Here is a 16,534-nt window from a genome sequence, read left to right on the forward strand (position 1 = left end):
GACTGTGAGGGAATGACCTCCAGGCCAATTGGCTGTGGTGATCAGCTGTGTCTACACTGGAAGATCTGTTGTGCAGGAGATACCCTTATGGGGCAGGACTTGCTTCAGTAGGGCTTTGATGCTCACTGAGTCTGCCCTTGAGTGTGTCTCTATGGATGTAAAGAGTTGTAATCCGTTATCATCTCCAAGGAGGTGCAAAGTCAGCCACTGTCTGGGGCTGCCCAGCAGGAGCTACAGAGACATCTGCTGATTCCTCCTCTTTGTATGGGTGTGGAAGTGCCCAGATGAGGCCCAGCTGTGAAGCTAGGCTGCTGCTGATGCCAGGTAGTGGGCCTTCTTTTGGAATCTCTGGGGCTCTCTGACCCAGCTGCAGTTTGTTTTAGGCAACAGGACAGGCCATTCATATGCAAAAGCCAATGCCCACAGCTTGGGTGGAGTTTTAAATTGGGAGGGGCGGGGTCTCTGAGAATCACCAGGGCGGAGCAAACAGCAGTGGTTTCTGAGAAGTCCTTGGTTCTCCGTGTCCCGCATGCCGTGCAGGAACAATGATTGCTGTGAGTACCTCTAAGAGTAAGCCGCTCTCACGTTCCTGTCCTAATGCCAGACAGTCCTGTTTCTCCCCGTATGTGTCTGGGTCCCCCAGAGTCTCACCTGTAACTGGAATTCTGAGCAAGCGGGAGCTTGTATCTCCCTCTGGGTTTAAGGAGCAGCCCATCCAGGTGCTAGCACTTTCTGAGCCTCCGCACCTCTTACCGGTCTCAATGCGCTTTCTTCACCTCTCTGGTTGTAGAATTTCCACTCAGCCAACTTTCCCGCGGTTCTGAGTGGTAGTTGTTCGGCCGTTTAGTTGTAATTTTGATGTGGTTGTGAGAGGCAGCAAGTATAGGTGATTACCTATGCCACCATCTTGGTTTCTCCTTTGGGGGATTTTCTTATCGATTTTTAAGACTACTTTGTATATTTTAGATAACAAAGATTTTATCAGATGTTTCTTTTACAAATATTTTCTTTTAATCTGCGACTTGTCTTCTAATTCTCTTGACATTATCTTTCACAGAGTAGGAGATTTAAATTTTAATAAAGTTTGGCTTATCAATAACCTCTTTCAGGGATTGTGCCTTTGATGTGTCTAAAAAGGCATACATACCCAAGGTCATTAGGTTTTCTCCTATCTTCTAGGAGTTTTATAGTTTTGTGTTTTATATCTAGGTCTATGATCCATTTTGAGTTAATTTTTGTGAAGACTCTAAGACCTGTGTATAGATTCATATTTTGACATGTGGATGTTCAGTTGTCCCAGCAGCATTTTTTTAAATGTAAATTCTTTATTATTTAAAGTATTACATGAGTCTCCTTTCCCCCTTCCCCCCCCATTGACCTCCAACAGCATTTATTGAAGAGACTGTCTTCGCTTCTTTGTTCTGCCTTTGGTCCTTTGTCAAAGATCAGGTGACCATATCTTTGGGGGTCTATTTCTGGGCTTTCTGTTCTGTTTCATAGATCTATTCATCTATTCTTTTATTCATACAACCCTGTATTAATTACTGTAGCTTTATAGGTCAAGCATCAGTCCTCCAACTTTGTTCTTCCCTTTCAGCATCGTAGGCTATTCTGGGTTGTTTGCCTCTCCACATAAACTTTAAATCAGTTTGTTGATACCCATAAAATAATTGCTGGGATTTTGATTGGGACAGCATTGGTTCTATAGATTGAGTTTGGAAGAACAAACATCTTGATAATATTAAGTATTTCTATCTATGAACATGGAATACCTCTCCATTTATTCAGGATGTTTGAAAAGGAGTGATGACAGGGGACACTTCTGTTTTGTACCTGATCTTAGTGGGAAAGCCTTGAGTTTCTCACTATTAAGTATAATATAAGCGGTACGATTTTTGTAGATAGTCTTTAGCAAGTTGAAAAAGTTCCCAACTGTCCCCAGTTTACTGAAGTTTTTATTTTGAATGGGTGTTGGATTTTGCCAAATTCGTTTTTTGCATCTATTGATATGATCATGTGATTTTTCTTTTTTACTCTGTTGCTATGAGGGCTTTTTAAATATGAAAATTTAATATCATGAAAATGTACTTTAAAAAATGAAATGTTTCTATCATCCACATTATATACTTTTACTATTTAAATTGAAAGACTTTGTAAAAAAAGATTTGTTTTTCATGTCACATGGAGCAATCTGCTCAGTACTGGTCACATTTCACTTTCTAGAAATCAAATAAATCACCTAACGTCCAAAACATACAGTGCCTGACACAAAGAAAAGTGCCAAGTAGCATATCCCTGCAGTAGTGTTTAAACTTTCTACTTTGAAATCATTTTAGAAGCTTCAGGGGAGTTGCAAAATTAGTGCAGAGGGTTGTTGGGTACTTCTCACCCTACTTTTTCCAATGATAACATCATACATAACCACAACATATGATCAAAACTGGGACATGCCCCTCTAGTTTTACATATTAAAAAATGGAAGCTTGGGAAGCCTGGGTGACTTGCTCAAAGGCACAGAGTGAGTGAGGCAAGTTGGTGTCCCCCACAGGCACACCCTTCACCCCACCGAGGCAGGCAATGGCAGTTGGCAATATCAAGGCTTTGTCCGAGTCCAGCTTCTGCTGCTGATGAGCTGGGTGATTTTGGACAAGTTCCTTAACCTCTCTAAGCATCAGTTTTCTCATCTGTAAAATGGAGGTAATAGTAGTACCTACCTTGAGGGATTGTTCAAGGGACTGGGAGAAAGTCTACACAAAATGCTTGACAAAATGCCTGGCATAAAACAAGAACATACTTTCCTTGGGGGCTTCTTTGTTCCTGGTACTGTTCTAGGTACTTTCTATGTGAAATTATTGATCCTTTTAACAACTCTAGAACCCATCATCATCATCTCACAAGTGAGGAGACTGAGGCACAAACAGTTCACCGACCGCGTGAGGGACAGAGCTGGGATTCAGGGCTTAGGGTTGTGGCCTCCAACCTCCCGCAGTCAAGACTAAGGAACAGAACTGCCGCCATTGCTGTCCCAGCACGTGGCCTCCCCACTGGACTCTCTGGCTTGTGCAGGCAGCTTCTCTGGGCCATCTCCCTAGTGCTGCCCGGGTGTGAGCTCGAGTCCAGGTGAAGAAACAGTCCCAAGGCGCTTAGCATTTGGCCACCATAAGCCCAGTGGTTAATGAGCTACTGGGCTGCCTTCACCAAGCTCTTGGGCCTTGGCGGAGCTCAGCAATCGTCCAAACTGAGGATCTCTGCCTTTTCATTACCAGGAACTCCTTTCATTACCTCCTTCCTTTTCTCTACCTCTTGGGCCCCCTTTGTCTCAAAAGATTTTACAGTTAAATCTTATATTTGTTAATTAGTTGAGCTATGTTTCTATTTTTTAAAAATTAATCAGAGGTATGTGCAATTACTAAATAGAGTCATTGAGCAGCAAAGGATAACCAATGTCATTGCACAGGGTTAATAGAATTCTAGCTCAAAGCAAACAAAATTTGACAGTTTGATGAGCCTGTGCAGGCTTAGCAGGCAGGGGTAGGACTTCAATGCAACTTTTAAAAATACTGAAAACAGTTTGAGGACTCCTAAGGGTTTAGGAATCCCAGGGACTTAACCCAGTCCCATAAGATTCTAAAGATTCCAGAAAATCCCCTATAAAATATAAATACACTTTATTATATGTGCTTTATGTTGGCCTAAATCCCCTTTTCAATATCTTAATCCCATTCTACTTTAAAGTTTGATATTTACATGAGAATCTCTAAAATTTAAGGATATCCAATTACATTAAAATATTTCTACGCACATATGGTACCCAGGTGCATAATAAATGTAGAAATCATTATTTTTAAAATAGTGGCATGTAGTTCCCTTCCTAGTCATTCAATCTCTGTCTACCAGCCACATATTTTCAGCCATTTTCCTGTTCCTCTCCAGCCTTTGGCCCCATGTTCCTTTTCTTGTTCATAAGTCTGTAGTTCAATAAACTCTTAACAAATACGTACTGCAATAGTCAGGATTCTCCAGAGAAAGAGAACCAGTATAGAGACAAATATGGAGGAATTTATTTTAAGGGACATGACTGTGGAGGCAGGCATGTCTAAAATTTGCAGGTAGTTCTGGGAAACTGGAAATTCTAAGAGCTGATGTTGTGAGTCTTCAAGTGAGGAACCTGAGGCACAACGAGTTCACAGGCCTTCCTCTTCCAAGGATGGAAATCGGCAAAAAAGGAGCCAACTTCATTTAAACGTTCTGTTGCCTGTTTTGGTGGAATGCACAAACAATTCACCACCAGGCAACAATGCATCGTCTGAAAGGAATACAGAATTAAAGAGATTTTGTGCTCAACCTGTCAGGGAAGGAGACACTGCGACAGCCTGACACAAAAGTGTGGTTCAATTGTTTGGGGCTTTAGGTAAGTGATGGGTTCAATTGTTTGGGGCTTTAGGTAAGTGTGAAGAGAGATAAATTACAAAGAATTGCTGCTTCCTGGAGACCAAGAAAGCCCTGAGTCAGACACAACTAAACTGAACACTGATCTACTTCTATCAGTAAACACTGGTCACTTTAGTGAGAAAGAAAAATGTTCTATCTAAAAGAGGAACATAATTAGTTTGTTGAAATAAATGATTCTTGTTATATACTAAATGTTTGTACCTCCCACCCTCACCCCCCCCACACAGATTCATATGTTACATCCTATTGCCAGTGTGATGGTATTTGGATGTGAGGCCTTTGGGAAGTGATTAGGTCATGAGAGTGGAGCCCTCATGAATGGGATTAGTGCCTCAAAGAACGTGTTATGGTTTATTGAGTTGTATATTGTCTTGGCCTTTGACATAATTCCACCTTCCTACATCTCATTGCACAATCGATGTTAGCATTTCAAATTGCCTTGGGGTAGTACAATAGCTGACAAAAGTGGAGGCACAACCTCTCTTTTTATTTTTTTAAAGAGCAGCCCAAATGGACTAAGGCAACAAAGAACTGCTGCCCATGAGATACATGAAACAGAAAACTTGCATATTTACAATGGTGTTTGTTGAAGCAGAATTTTACCTGGACATCATCTAAATGACAGCACAGAAGAAGTAGGAACTGTTCTTTCCTTTGGAACAAAATGGTTTATTGAGTTGTACATTGTCTTGGCCTTTGACATCCATCTTCATAATTCCACCTTCCTACATCTCATTGCATAATCGATGTTAGCATTTCAAATTGCCTTGGGGTAGTACAATAGCTGACAAAAGTGGAGGCACAACCTCTCTTTTTTTGTTTCCCTTTTTAATAATTACACAAAATTCACCAAGTATAGAGTTAGTGGTTGGGTTTGGGCAACTAAATTAAGCCAAGCTCACTGGCCCATCCATGGATCTAAGTATTTAGCCCAGTTTTGAACCATTGAACGAGACACCAGAGGTCCAAAGTTCCTGAACCTCTAGGTGGCACAGCCCCCAGAACATTTTGGCAGTTAAAAGCCCGACTGTTATGTCATCCATTGGGAAGATGAAACGTGTGACCAGAAATATCTCCTATGGGGTGGTTTATGTCCATTTCCTCTGACATAGCCATCACTAGACATCACTGTAGAGACCATTTGGCAGCTTTCTGAAACCAAGATGGAAACCTAGAAAGTTAGGAGATACCCACGTTGGAGAAGAGCTGGAATTGATTAACTATTGGTGATGAAGTCACTTATTTTTTTGTCAAGGGTAGAGACGGGGAGATATTTTTAAGAGACTGAACACTTTTTGTTTTATCAAGGAAACCCTGAGGCAGCCCAGAGAACCCAAACAAGAATCAAGATGACCAATACTTTCCCACCAGCCAGATATCTGACCAGGCTGGGAGGAGCAGTCTCACAAGAATCAGGGAGATAGGCTGCCTTTTTGTCCAGTCACTGTGAGATGACAGGGTCACAGGGTCACTCAGATCTGTTTGTTAATCCTTGTGCCCCCTAACTGCAGGGTGGCTTGTTAGATAGGAGGATAGTGAGGGGAGCTCTACAGAGGGGCAGCCTTATCGAGACTCAAGGGTTCCCATCTAGCTCTAACCCTGTGCACAGACACTCGGCAGTATTGACTAATACCTGTCATTAGAAAAATACTGCTCTAGACCCTGAGGGGAGTTACAAGGGCTGTAAAGGTCCTCACCATTCATGAGAGTGGAGGTATGACTCCATACAAAACCAGTCAATAGAAATGCAGGTGACCATCAACTTACCATCAACCTCAGCCACACAGAGACCTACACAAATACCCCACCAGCTCATTAGTGGAACACACGGCCAATCTTAGGACTAGAAGTAGACTCAGCAATCACCTGGAGCAAACTTCTGCCCAATTTGCAGATGAAGAAATGGGGCCCAGAGAAGGGAAGTTCTGTGCCCAATACAGTTAGGAGGAGGCAGAATCAGGCTGTGGAGCCGTCCAGGGTCCCCAGTCCTGCCCTGGCTGCCTGTCTCCTCTGGTGAGTTATGGGAAAGAATGAAGTGATAGAAGCCAAATAATCCAACAATCTGGGTTTTAATCCCAAAGTGCTTCTCAATAGTCAAGACAGCACGTGGCTTTGCCTCTTTTTCATCTGTTAACTGACAGAAGAATAAAATGACGAGTTACAAAAATAGCACGAGGATAGTCTTGCCCCTGAACTCTACTTTATCTTCCTAACATAGTTATGCCAGCCTTTCTTCCACTCTTAGCACAGCTTTCTCACTAAATCTATGCAAGCATGTTAGTTAAAGTATAAGTGCTGGAACCAGGGCCATTGCCCTTGCTGGCTGTGTGTGTGTGTGTGTGACCTTGAGCAAGTCCCTTAAAGGGCAAGTTTCTCCCATACTTGCCTGTTTGGAGAGTAAGGAGGTTGGACCAGATTCTCTCAAGATTCTGTTTAGCTCCATTGTGATGGTGCTTCTATTTATTGAAGAATGTTTTTTGTGGTTTTTTTTTTAAAAAAAGGAAAATGTGCCAATTAGAGGAGGAGGTGGGTCGGGGAGCAGGCAGTGGCGGGAGAAAGATGGATCGAAGAGCCTTTTCACTCAGCTGAAAACCGGCTTCTCTTCTTTCTCCTCACCTTGCTTTTGCGATGCTTATGATGACAGAGGAAGAACACAGGAGCTTTGAGTTGTCACTGAGGAAGACTGTGTGGTCAAGATGATGACCAGGAAGCCCAGGTTACATCACACAGCAAGTGACTGGCTAAGGGTTTGATGAAGGTTGGCTGTTTAGGCCCAGGCCAGAAATGGAGGGTATCAATGAGATATAAAACCTGGGGATGTATCAGCTGGGGTGGACTAAGTGATCACCAGGGTTACCCGCTCTAACTAGCTTGGATGCCGTCTGCAGGGGAATTGGAACTAATGAACGAGAAGGCCTGGAGATGGGGCCCAGGGGTCTGCAATTTCACCAGCACCTCCGATGATTTTTAGACTTAGATTTCAAAACCTCAGATGTGGTCCATCCCCTCACTTACAAATGAGACTCAGCTAGTTCTTTTTTCTCTGCTTCCCTCTAGTGCAGTGGTTCTCAACCTTCTGGCCCTTTAAATACAGTTCCTCAGGTTGTGACTCAACCAAAAAATTACTTTCGTTGCTACTTCATAACTGTAATGTTGCTACTGTTATGAATCGTAATGTAAATATCTGATATGCAGGATGGTCTTAGGCGACCCCTGTGAAAGGGTCGTTCGACCGCCAAAGGGGTCGCGACCCACAGGTTGAGAACCACAGTTCTAGTGGTTATTCAATGTAGAGAAGTAGAGTTTGATGCCAGCATTGCTCCCTCTTCTAAGTCACAGTGTGCAGGGGGCTAGCGAGGAAGTAGAAGAAGAAATGTGGGGGAGAAATAGCTAGAACATTCTCCAGGCCTTGGGCAAAGAGTGTTTTCTTTTCTTTTGCCTATTGCCTCTCCCCCCTCAAAATGTGTTAATGCTGGTGTGCACACATGGCCTCAGGTGTTATTAGGGTAAGAGAAAAGTTTCCTACCTCACCCTTCACAGAACTCATGGAGCAGGGGCTGTGGAGGGGCTGGTTCCAAAAGCAACTGTCCCCTCCCCACCCCTACCTCTAGCAGAGCCCTGACCTCCACTAAAGCCGTTTCTCTGAGATGGAGGACTGAGAACAAGCTGCATGCAGATAAAAACATCCGTCTCTTTTGCAGCTGACTCATTCGAGGTCACCCCAGGGAGCAGCAGGCCTCTGAAAAAGGCAGGAGCAGCGTGATTGGGGCATGTATAAATTAGGAAATGTGTAGTTCTAAGGGGGAAAATAATGGGTAGTTTTATTTGCAGAGCCAGCAGACAAATCTGGCACTCTGTGTGCTAAGACTTTTAAATATTTACAACCAAGAACCTACAGGAGTAATGGATGTTGCTACAGAAACCTTTCGGATGGAGGGTTACAAACTTGCTAGAGCCCTTTGCTGCATCATCTTTCTATGGGCCTTTCAACACCTTTTCTTTTTGTAATTAATGGCTAAATTCACCTTAGCAGATACTAGGTGGTAACATTTTGAATGCTTCCAGGGATCCAGGGCCTAGGATACGGCCATAGTGCAGAGGTAACAGCTATCCAGCAAAGAGGACCCTTTGCGGAAAAGTAGGTGGAGATGCTCAACCCATTGCAATTTAGCATTGAGGGCTCCTGAAACCTCCTTGCCCTGGAAAGTCACCCTGGAACGTATTTCAGGAAGCCTGAGAAGTTCATGTCCTCTTAGAACTCGAGCCACTCATAGGAAGTCATGACCAAAGCCCGGCTCCCAGGAAAAGGCTTCTTGGGGATAGTGAGACTGGGGAGTTTGTGAACTTGACCTTCCCAGAGTACTCTGGAGAGGGGAGGAGCGGACCCAGAACAACACATTCCATGATGGCACCTTTCTTCTGTTCTCCACAGTCACCAATGAGAATGCCTGGCCCCCACTGGAATATTCCACCAGGGAAACAGTCCGAGGAGAGTGTAAGCAACTTGTCCCAAGTCTCACCAACGTGAGCAGCAGGGCTAGGATTCCAATTCACATTCACCTGACCTCAAAGCCACACTGCAGGATATAAGTGCCTATGGGGCCATTTTCAAGTGCTCATGAAAGTAAGATTATGTTTTTAATTATTGAGGAGTGCTTCACTGAACCTCAGGTGCCTTATCTATAATTTGGGGCCAATAACACCCACCCACAGAGTTGCAGTGAATATTAAATCAGATAACACGTGTGTGTCAAGCATCCAACATTTTTTCTGGAACACAGAAGACTCATAAAACCAGAGAGCTATTATTTTTATTGCATTTGGGGAGTAGAAAAGAAATGAATGGGTTAGTTGAAATGTGCACTTTTTTTTCTATGACCCAATGCAGAGACAAATCAATGATCTTTGGGAATTGAAAATAAGTGTTACAAATTGCCAATTTGGACTTGACAAATCTTTAAACCAACTGACCAACCAAAGAGTGATTTCTAGGGTCAGTTGTAAGATATTGGATGGAAATGTACTCAAGGCTGTTTTGAATAGAAAAGCAACTTACAGAGTTATAAATATAAATAGTAAAGGGATAGCAAACACACGCGCACACACACACACACACACACGCACGCACACACACACACAATAGCATAATCATCAACCTGCCAGATCATAAGAAGATGACCATCCTTCTTTCCACATGTAATGAGCACCCACTACATGCTGAAAACTGTGCAACACATTTCTTTAATGACAGGTGAAGACCATCCCAAAGGAACCACTTTAGCAGAGGATAGTAACATGACTAACAAGTTTGCATCAGTAACAGCTGCTTGTACCGAAGCAATAATAGCTATTAGGAAAGCTTTTGCAAATATGATGTTCCTGAAATTGAGACAATTAATGATTTGAATGGAAAATGTTAGAAAGATGTGTTTATCCCTACTAATCAAAAAATGGGGGGGGGGAAGAGTAGGATTTATTTGTTTGTTTGTATGTACATATTTTTGGTCTCCCTGCACTTATGTAGCTGTAGGGGTTTGTAGAAGGAATATCAGAAAAATGACTTGCAATTTCAAAGAGTATATGTATTAGGTAAGTACCCATATTAATAACATATATAAAAATTCACTCAAAATAGACCAAATACCTAAATGTAAGACCTAAACGATAAAACTACTAGAATAAAACATAGGGCAAAACACTTCATGACTGGATTTGGCAGTGAATTCTTGGATATGACACCAATGACACAGGCAGGATAATAAAAAAATACACAGATTGGGTTGCATGAAAATTTTAAAAATTTGTACCACAAAAGACCCTATCAACAGAGTGAAAAGATAATCCACAGAATGGGAAAATATTTGCAAATCATATATCTGATAAAGGATTAATATCCAGAATATATAGAGAACTCCTAAAACCCAATAAAACCAACCAAACACAACTTAAAAAATGGGCAAAGGACTTGACTAATATTTCTCCAAAGGAGATATACAAATGGCCCATGAGCACATGAAAAGATGCTCAACATCACTAATCATCAGGGAGATACAAATCAAAACTACAATCACTTAGCCGTTATGGATCAGTGATTGAGCATCAACCTAGGAACCAGGAGGTGACACATCGACTCCCAGTTAAGGTGCGTGCGCACGTGTGTGTGTGTAGAGGTGAGTCAGGAACTGTCTCGGACCCAGTTGTGAAGAGGATACTCTGGGTGATCCTCTGTCATCTTACATGGCAGCGAGGACCCTCCCTGCCCCGACTTCAACACCTTTGCACACCACACGCTGACGATGCCATGTGCTCCAAGAAAAATGGACGCTCCCCGAAAATGCAGCCTTTGAACATCTCACTTACATGTTACATGGCTAATGATGGGGACCCCGGCTTTCATATGGCTATTGTTTTTAAAACACACGGGAAATGGCAAGTGTTGACAAGGATGTGGAGAAATTGAAACTCTTAGGCACTGTTGGTGGGAATGTAAAATGGTACAGCAGCTGTGGAAAAAGATACAGTGGTTTTAAAAAACTTAAAAATAGAACTATCATTTGTTCTAGCAATTCCACCCCAAATCATTGAAAGCAAAGAGATATTTGAATACCCATGTTCAGAGCAGCTTTACTCATAATAGCTAAAATATGAAAGCAACCCTAGTGTCAACTGATGAATGAATAGATAAGCAAAACAGTATATGCATACAATACAGTATTATTCAGCCTTGAAAAGGAAAGAAATTCTGGCATATGGTACAACATTGATGAAACTTGAGACATTATTCCAAGTGAAATATGCTAGTCACAAAAAGACAAATATGGTATGATTCTACTTATATGAGGTATGAGGTACTTAGAATAGTCAAAATCAGACACACAGTACAATGGCGGTTGTCAGGAGCTCAGGGGAAAGAGGGAAAGAGAAAATGAATGTTTAATGGGTACAGAGTGTCAGCTTTGCAAGATGAAAAGAGTCCTAGAGATGGATGGTGGTGATGGTAGCACACATTATGAGCATTTTAATACCACTGAAGTGTACACTCAAAAATGGTTAAGATGGTAGCTTTTATGTTATAGTATTTTACAACAATAAAACAAGAACAAAACCTAAAAACTACAGGTACTTGTGGCCAAATGCTCTATGAGTCAAAGACAGAAGTAGTTTTATGAAGTGAGACGCTAGATCCGGGAAAAGCTTCTTGGTATTTGAATATTCTGTGAGCCAGTGGTCCAAAGCTTTGGGAATCCATGAGACAGGATAATTTTTTTTTTCAATTAGGGAGTGTGGAGCCAATGAAAGATTGACAATGTTTGTTGTGCCAAATAAGAGCATTAAAAAAACAACAACGCTACCATCTATTATCATCAGTTTTCCACAAAAGAAAGGACTTTTTACATCTAAAAAAAGGTAAGAAAATTAATGAAGAATGAGAGAGACTTCTTTCCAGGAGAGGTTAATAGATAGCCTCGACCTATGGCCTATGTTTCTGGCCAATATCTGTTCTTTCCTTCCATGAGATGCTGCAGGACTGTATTTCTCAGCCCCCACACGTCAGGCAGGACGATGGGACTAGTTCTCACCATGGACATGCACCAGGATGCATGCCACCTGTGGGCCAGGGGCTAAGAACAGGTGTGCCCTTTCCACCCTTCTTTCCCATGTCCTGGGAGATGGCAGAGTCCCTGAATGGAGGGAGTTCAAGTCCTAGAATGACCAATGGGACAGCTGTCACCTTCATGGACTGTGATAGGACTGAGAAATAAAACTCTATTTTATTAAGCTACTAATACTCGGGGCTGTTTGCTAGAGATACATTATTATTTAGCTTAACTAATTCATAGTAAATATACCTGTACATTTATTTATAATATGATTTTATTATATTATATGCATTAATTTTTCTCATTGTTCCGTGAACTAATGAAAACTTTATCACAGGGCTGCTTTGGGAACCACTGCTATACTGCCTGAATTTAGAAGCTTAGAAGCCACAAGAGTAGTAGTTAATGAATTCAACTAGTAAGAATCATGACACTTTTTAAATAACCTTTAGATTTTTAAGTACTCCAGTGTAAAATTTACTAGTTACTTTAAATTTAAATCTATTCCTAAGAAATAATAAGGAATCCTTCCAAAATGTATACACACTTTAGCTCAATTTTGAAAATGAAATGTATTTTAATAAACACTGCCTTTATAATTATTCAAAGTGTGTGTATACATTTTTAGGGAACACCTTCTTTGATGATTGGTGCATAGGAATCATTTCTCCTTGGTCTATATCCATCTACTTTGATACTACTTAGCCTGTAAGAATCCTGCTGTTTCATTCACGGTCTACTGAATTTTCCGACTTTGTACAAAATCGTCCAAGGGGCCCTCTGAAAAGTCACTCCAAATATAAGTGATTATAAGCCAGAATGTAATAATATGAAGATATGCCCAGGGAGGAACCACAGCACATATCAATGCTTTGTTAATAGTTCCTAAGCAATATATGTATGGCAAAAACCAATTAACAAAAGAAAACTCTCTTCAAGCTAAAGGTAATATATTTTAAAGGGAGATAAACGTCAAATAGAATATAGGACTTATGGTATCTGAATGTCAATCCTCAGTTTGACTCTGAAGATGGTAATGAGAAGCAACAGTAAGGTTTGATAGTCATGTGTCTGGACTAGCAGGTACATGCATCAACACACAACAGCATCATTTTAGTGTTTCAGATTACTTTTTCAGTGATATCACTATAGATGCTTTGTAAAATCAATCTGAAATCAGTCTTTTGTCTGTATGTAATCATACATTGTCTAACTCCAAAAAGTCCCTGGTACCTCAAGGAGATGGATATAATGGAGACCTTCAGAGCAAGTTTAATACACACACACACACACACACACACACACACACACACACACACACCAGTCAGTCTTGTTACATAAAGTAACAGCTCAGTTTTTGCCCAAAGATTAGCATTACCCAATTTGATGACAGCTGGGACCACTAGTTGTTCATCTGATAATCTCCTCAAATAGTACACACATGGACCAGTCTACGTACAGTGCACATGCAACATCTCTTGATTAGTCATTGATTGAAGATCCCCTTAATTCACCAGACTTTGGTATAAGTGACTGATAGCACTTTCCAAAAGCTGAAGCCATTTTCAAAGACATAGAGTGCATGTTGTGAGGTGGAAGGAGCCCTTTACTTGGAGCCAGAAGTTCTGTTTTGTTTTGTTTTTTTATTTGCCAACTATGTGTTCTTGGCAAGGAACTTTACAGCTCAGGGCCTTGGTTTCTTCGTGCCATGGAAGTAATGCAAAGTATTGGGGTGTTTTGCGGACAAATGGGACAATGTATAAAGAGTACAATACGTGGGATGATTATTTCTTAGGTGTCATTTAAAGGGATAGCGATAGCCTCTAAGAGTAATTGCACACAAAGATTTCCCAAAATATTTGAATTCATGGAAGTTAATTGGAATAACTTTTTTTTTTCTTCACAAAGGAGAGAGTTCTCATTTGTTGCCCTAATCCTGAAATGTTGGTTAAAAACTCAGTCACACTATTACAATCTGAGGGCTTCATAAAACCGGTGACAATTTGACAACGACTTTTACCACCCCCAGCCTTTTCTTTAGTGTTTGCAAAGCAAAGGAACGCCATGGAGACTAAAATGAGAGGGAGGCAGAGATTTAAAATGGAAAGCACCATGACAGGCATCTGAAGTTCCTCTGCATTGGGCTGTGATTAAAGAATGGAAAATATTTTGCAATAAAAATTCTTGTCATTAGGCCAAACACCTTTGTTAGATTAGGTTCCTCTTGGGAGCTCTGGAGCTCACTCCTGGGCAGGCACCTTATCTCTTTAGGGACTGACTTCCCATCTGTGACCAATAATCTCAATACAGAGCTGTCTGAGCCCAGTATTTGTAGGATTTAATTTTTAAAATAGATAGATGTAGGATTAAATTGCCCAGAAAGAGTTAATATCTAAATGCCTTCATATTTGCCCTGTTTTTAAATGACAGAAGCACAGTATTTTGTACATTTCTATAAAATGTCTACATGTTTAGGTATAAAATATGTTTATATGTCTCATTATAAATGTACAATATTTTGTACACTTCTACAAAATATGTTTCTTTATAGGACATTTTGAAATTGCAGAAAAACATAAAGAATAAAATAAAAATCACCCATTATCATCCTTTATTTCTGAGCCTATATATTTTTTCTATGTTTGTACATACAGGGTGGGGCAAAAGTTGGTCTACAGCTGATCATATGGAAAATAATGCAGTAATTGATAAATGATAATACAAGAATAAACTGCTTCGTGTGCTCACAACTGTAAGCCCACTTTTGCCCACCCTGTATTTATGTTATATATGTGTAAATATGTAATACACACTTCTAATGAACACATGTTTACACACTGCTAGGAACTGGCTTTACGATTTAGTATATTGTGAACATTTGCTCATGTCATTAAACATTCTCCTACTGAATGATAGTAAATGGCTGAGGAAGAGCTCATTGCTGTGGGTTTGGTGTGGTCTGGCCTCAGGGTTCAGGGAGCCCCTCACAGGCCTGGCTGGGTCAGCACTTCTCTGCCCCTCTGTGCTCCAGAGGAATGTGTTCTGGTGAGGACAACCCATGGAGGCGCTGGCTGGCATTCTCTGCTGTGTCCACCCGATGTTCCCTGTGCTGTGCCATGGGGTTCAACAGCACCTGCAGCCGAGGACTTTGACAATCTGGAACTGGCCCTTGGGGGGTCGGAGGAGGACGGGGTGCTTTTGGCTATTCCATCCTGCATATTAAAGGAGGCGGCCTCACCAGGAGTTAACTCCATAGGCTCTGGTGTCGGGCAGACTGGGTTTAAAACCCTGTCCTATTGGACCTTGGGTACGGTGCCTAACCAATCTGGGTGAGAGAAGATAATAATAATAATAGTACCTATTTTCTAGAGCTGTTGTGATGATCTAGTAAGAAATTTGTGCAAGGTCAAAGGTGGGATGAGTTACAGAGAAGAATCACAACAAGAATGTAGGGAAGATCCTGGTGTTGGTGTGATGATGAATTTTATGTGTCAGTTACATAAGACCATGGTACCCGGACTGTTGTAAAAAAACAAAAACAGTCCAGCCCTAACTGGTTTGGCTCAGTGGATAGAGCATCAGCCTGCGGACTGAAGGGTCCTGGGTTTGATTCCAGTCAAGGGCAGGTACCTTGGTTGCGGGCACATCCCCAATAGGGGGTGTACAGGAGGCAGCTGATCAATGTTTCTCTCTCATCGATGTTTCTCACTCTCTATCCCTCTCCCTTCCTCTCTGTAAAAAATCAATAAAATATATTAAAAAACAAAACAAAAAACAAAAACAGCCCAGATGTCACCATGAAGGTATTTTTAGATGTGATTAACACTTCAATCAGTAGACTTTGCGTAAGCAGATTGTTCTCCATAATGTAGGTGGGCCCCACCGAATCAGTTGAAGGCCTTAAGAGAAAAAAGACTGACCTCCTCACAGAAGAGGAAATTCTGCCTCCAGACAGCCTTTGGACTTGAACTACAACATCAACTATTCCCAGGGCCTCCAGCTTGCCAGCCTGCTCTGAAGATTTTGGACTTACCAGCTCCCACAATCATGTGAGTCAATTCCTAAAAATCTCTCTCACTAAAAAAAAGATATAGATATAGATACAGAGACAGCGACAGAGACAGAGATAGACATAGACATAGACATAGACATAGACATAGACATAGACATAGAGATGCACATGCACATACACTCCTATTGGCTCTGTGTCTCTGGAGAACACTAGGAAATGCAGGCTGTTATGTAAAGTGTCAGAAAAGTACAGAAGGGTAAAATGGAGGAGGATACTCAGGTAAGTTCAGTGCAAAAGGAAGAGAAAGGGGATTATTGGATATACTCGGAGCAGGAACCATTCCTGTTCATCTTTGTAACCTTAACACCATCCTGGTGTACAAGTATCAAATAAAAAAAGGAGAAAGAAAGAGGGAGAGAGGGGAGGGGTGGGAGGAGGGGAAAGAGGGAGAGGGAGGGCAGGGAGGGGA

At 41.5% G+C, this 16,534-nt stretch overlaps 1 long non-coding RNA gene across 3 annotated transcripts in view; it reads left to right on the forward strand.

Moving 5' to 3' along the window:
• Positions 1–16,534, forward strand: part of LOC107181979 — a 79,462-nt gene that overhangs the window by 2,746 nt on the left and 60,182 nt on the right. Inside the window, exons 1-4 of one of the 3 annotated variants that reach the window (XR_001512697.1) lie at positions 8,537–8,590; positions 8,885–8,947; positions 11,731–11,859; positions 15,926–16,102. This is a non-coding gene — a long non-coding RNA (uncharacterized LOC107181979). Of the gene's footprint in view, positions 1–8,536; positions 8,591–8,884; positions 9,077–11,730; positions 11,860–15,925; positions 16,103–16,534 lie in introns of those variants that run through there. The other 2 variants (XR_001512696.1, XR_001512695.1) reach the window with 2 other exon arrangements.

The sequence above is a fragment of the Myotis davidii genome, unplaced genomic scaffold, assembly GCF_000327345.1.
Source record: "Myotis davidii unplaced genomic scaffold, ASM32734v1 scaffold214, whole genome shotgun sequence".
NCBI classification, from domain to species: Eukaryota; Metazoa; Chordata; class Mammalia; order Chiroptera; family Vespertilionidae; genus Myotis; species Myotis davidii.